The following is a 5,015-nucleotide window of genomic DNA, read 5'->3' as shown; positions in this document are numbered from 1 at the left end:
TAAGAGAGAATAGCCATAAGTATTGTTACATAAAGTGAAATAACAGTCCATAATGCAATAACTATCGATATAAAAGCATGATGCAAAATGGACGTATCATCTAGCAAATATTGTTCTAAAGGATCACTAGGAGGTACAACAATAGAAGCAAGACCAATAATTTCATTTTACTAGGCAATTCTTCTTCACGGTGTTGTCTATGAAATTTAGAAAAGTTGAACTCATGAGACATATCACCTAAACCAATAGTAATAACATCCTTTTGCAGTCTATCCAAGCATTAACAGTGTTCAAGAAGGGTCTACCAAATATAATGGGACAAAAGCTATCTTGTGGGGAACCAAGAACAAGAAAATCAGCAGGATATTTAGTTTTCCCACACAAGACTTCAACATCTCTAACAATTCCCGTTGGTGAAATAGTATCTCTATTGGCAAGTTTAATGGTGACATCAATTTCTTCTAACTCAGCGGGTGCAATATCATGCATAATTTCTTTGTACAAGTCAATAGGTATTGCACTAGCACTAGCACCCATATCACACAAGCCACGATAACAATGATCTCCTATTTTAACAGAAATAACAGGCATGCCTACCACAGGTCTATGTTTATCTTTAGCACAAGGTTTAGCAATTCTAGCAGTTTCATCACAGAAATAAATAACATGCCCATCAATATTATCAGCCAAGAGATCCTTAACAATAGCAATATTAGGTTCAACTTTAACTTGCTCAGGAGGCGTATAGGTTCTAGTATTGCTTTTACGAACCACAGTTGAAGCTTTAGCATGATCTTTTATCCTAAAAGGAAAAGGTGGTTTCTCAACATAAGCAGTAGGATTAATAGGATCATTATAAGTGATAGTCTTTTCTTCAACTTTAATAGGTGAAGCTACTTTTACTTCTATGTGAGGATGATATTTTAACCACTTATCCTTAGGGAGATCAACATGAGTAGCAAAAGATTCACAAAAAGAAGCTACTATCTCAGAGTCAAGTCCATATTTAGTGCTAAATTTACGGAAAACATCGGTATCCATAAAATATTTAACACAATCAAACTTAGGTGTCATACCTGACTCCTTACCTTCATCGAGATCCCAATCTTCAGAGTTGTGTTTAATTCTTTCCAATAAATCCCATTTGAATTCAATAGTCTTCATCATAAAAGAGCCAGCATATGAAGTATCGAGCATGGTGCGATTGTTATCAGAAAGCCGAGCATAAATTTTTTGGATAATCATTTCTCTTGACGACTCATGATTGGGGCATGAATATAACATTGATTTAAGCCTCCCCCAATCTTGAGCGATGCTTTCTCCTTCGCGAGGCCAAAAATAATATATATATAATTACGATCACGATGAACAAGATGCATAGGATAAAACTTCTGATGAAATTCCAATTTCAATCATTTGTATTTCCATGATCCCATATCATCACATAGCCTATACCATGTGAATGCATCTCCCTACAAATATAAAGGGAAGACCTTCTTCTTGATAACATCACCGGGCATACCTGCAAGCTTAAATAATCCACAAACTTCATCCACATATATTAGGTGCTCATCATGATGTAATGTTCCATCTCCTACAAAAGGATTAGCTAGCAGTTTTTCTATCACACCCGAAGGAATTTCAAAGTAGACATTTTCATTTTCAGTAGGTTTAGTAGGTTGAGGAGCAACTCTTTGCTCTACTGGTCGGGGTTAAGATACCCCGAACAAGCCCCTCAGAGGATTACTTTCCATAGTAACAAGTGACAGTAAATTTCAGCACACTATATAAAATTTTCCTTACCAAATTCCACCTACCAAAGGCGCTTCACTCCACGGCAACAGCGCCAGAAAAGAGTCTTGATGTGACGTCGCCGATTTAATCGTACACTAATCATGCACGCAAATGTGTACGATCAAGATCAAGGACTCACGGGAAGATATCACAACACAACTCTACAAATAAAATAAGTCATACAAGCATCATAATACAAGCCAGGGGCCTCGAGGGCTCGAATACAAGTGCTCGATCATAGACGAGTCAGCGGAAGCAACAATATCTGAGTACAGACATAAGTTAAACAAGGTGCCATAAGATGGCTAGCACAAACTGGGATACAGATCGAAAGAGGAGCAGGCCTCCTGCCTGGGATCCTCCTGACTACTCTTGGTCGTCGTCAACGGGCTGCACGTAGTAGTAGGCACCTCCAGTGTAGTAGTCGTCGTCGACGGTGGCGTCTGGCTCCAGGGCTCCAGCATCTGGTTGCGACAACCAGGAAGGAAGGAAAGGGGAAAAAGGGGGGAGAAAGCAACCGTGAGTACTCATCCAAAGTACTCGCAAGCAAGGAACTACACTACATATGCATGGGTATATGTGTAAGGAGGCCATATCAGTGGACTGAACTGCAGAATGCCAGAATAAGAGGGGGATAGCTAATCCTGTCGAAGACTACGCTTCTGGCAGCCTCCGTCTTGCAGCATGTAGAAGAGAGTAGATTGAAGTCCTCCATGTAGCATCTCCAAGTAGCATATCCAGGTAGCATCTCCAAGCGCATCTCCAGTCGCATCGCATAGCATAATCCTACCCGGCGATCCTCTCCTCGTCGCCCTGCGGAAAAGCGATCACCGGGTTGTCTGTGGAACTTGGAAGGGTGTGTTTTATTAAGTATCCGGTTCTAGTTGTCATAAGGTCAAGGTACAACTCCAAGTCGTCCTGTTACCGAAGATCACGGCTATTCGAATAGATTAACTTCCCTGCAGGGGTGCACCACATAGCCCAACACGCTCGATCCCATTTGGCCGGACACACTTTCCTGGGTCATGCCCGGCCTCGGAAGATCAACACGTCGCAGCCCCACCTAGGCACAACAGAGAGGCCAGCACGCCGGTCTAAACCTAAGCGCGCAGGGGTCTGGGCCCATCGCCCTGAGCACACCTGCACGTTGCGTACGCGGCCGGTGAGCAGACCTAGCAACCTCCATTACAAAGGAAGTTGCGTTAACGCAGTCCAACCCGGCGCGCGCCGCTCAGTCGCTGACGTCACGAAGTGCTTCGGCTGATACCACGACGTCGGGATACCCATAACTACTCCCACGTAGATGGTTAGTGCGTATAGGCTCGTAGCCAGACTCAGATCAAATACCAAGATCTCGTTAAGCGTGTTAAGTATCCGCGAACGCCGAACAGGGCCAGGCCCACCTGTCTCCTAGGTGGTCTCAACCTGCCCTGCCGCTCCGCCACAAAGTAACAGTCGGGGGCCGTCGGGAACCCAGGCCCACCTCTACCGGGATGGAGCCACCTGTCCTTTCAGCCCCCTCATCAGAATCACTTGCGGGTACTCATCGAGCTGACCCGACTTTAGTCACCATCTGTATAGTAAGTATGTATGTATGTATAGTATATACCCGTGATCACCTCCCGAGTGATCACGGCCCAATAGTATAGCAAGGCAGACTGACAAGAATGTAGGGCCAATGATGATAAACTAGCATCCTATACTAAGCATTTAGGATTGCAGGTAAGGTATCAACAGGTGTAGCAACAATGTCAGGCTATGCATCAGAATAGGATCAACGGAAAGCAGTAACATGCTACACTACTCTAATGCAAGCAGTATAGAGTAGAATAGGCGATATCTGGTGATCAAGGGGGGGGGGGCTTGCCTAATTGCTCTGGCAAGAAGGAGGGGTCGTCAACTCCGTAGTCGAACTGGTCAGCAGCAGCGTCGGTCTCGTAGTCTACCGAAGAGAAGAGGGGGAAGAAATAATGAATACAGAGCAAACAAAGCACCACAAAATATATCAAGGCAATACGCGGTGTTCGGTGTGCCCTAACGCGGTAGTAGGTGATACCGGTGAAGGGGGGAAAACCCCCGGGAAAGAATTCCCGGTGTTTCGTGTTTTCGGGCAGAGGAGCCGGAGGGGGAAAGTTGCGGGTTCGATAGGTTAGGGGTGTGTGGCGGACGAACGGACCGCGTATCCAGATTCGTCTCGTCGATCTGAGCAACTTTCATGTTGAAAATATTTTAATCCGAGTTACAGATTAAAAGATATGATTTTCTAAAGATTTTATTAATTTCTGGAATTTAATTAATTATTTAATTAATTCGAAAAATAGATTAATGACATCAGCATGACGTCATGCTGACGTCAGCAGTCAACAGAGTTGACTGGTCAACCTGACATGTGGGTCCCATTCGTCAGTGACTGTTAACTAATTACCCTAGTTTAGTTTAATTAGCAGTAGTTAATTAGGTTAATTTGCCATTAGGTTAAGTAATCAGGATTAATTAAATTAATTATTTACTTAATTAATTAATTTTATTCATGTTCATTTTTACTAATTATATTTATTTAATTCCCTATCTTTTTCGTTCTAATCAGTACATGGGTGTGGGCCCAGTCGGTCAGTGGCACTAGGGGGGCCCAGATGTCTGTGGCCCCTGGGGCCTAACGGGCACGCGGGTATGGGCAAGGCCCGAATGGGCGCAGCGGGCGTTGCGGACGCCCGACAGAGTGCTGCGAGGCGCCGGCAGCCGGAGCGGCAAACGGGAGGAGCGGACGTCGCGGGCGGCACGAGGAGGTGGCGCATGCCGAGGACGACTCGGTCGCGGGGAGCACGACGCGTAGGGCGTGGTGAGCACGTGCTCACCGCGGGCGCGCACGTGGGCGGTCTAGCGTGCGGTGACCGTGAGCGAGGCGTGAGGCAGAGAAGGGAAGAGGCCCGGGGCCTCACCAGCGTTGATGGGGAGAGAGGGCGCCGAGGCTTGCTGGCGGCCGGCGGGGAAGAGGATGAGGACGCGAGGTCGGCGAGGAGGCGGTCGAGGTGGAGGGCGATGCAGTTTCGGGTGACATCGTGGGAGCTCGCCCAAGTGGCTGTCGATTGCGGCGGCGAGGCGCGTTCGAAGGGCAACGCGGCGCCGGGCTCGGGTGCCGACGTGGATGACAACGGGGAGGGGTTTCTCCGGACGGCGTCGGCGAGGTCCAACGATGGTGCGGCGTCGAGGAGGCGGGGGCG

This window comes from Triticum dicoccoides, chromosome 7A (assembly GCF_002162155.2).
Source record: "Triticum dicoccoides isolate Atlit2015 ecotype Zavitan chromosome 7A, WEW_v2.0, whole genome shotgun sequence".
Taxonomy (NCBI): Eukaryota; Viridiplantae; Streptophyta; class Magnoliopsida; order Poales; family Poaceae; genus Triticum; species Triticum dicoccoides.
This window is presented reverse-complemented; position numbering follows the sequence as displayed.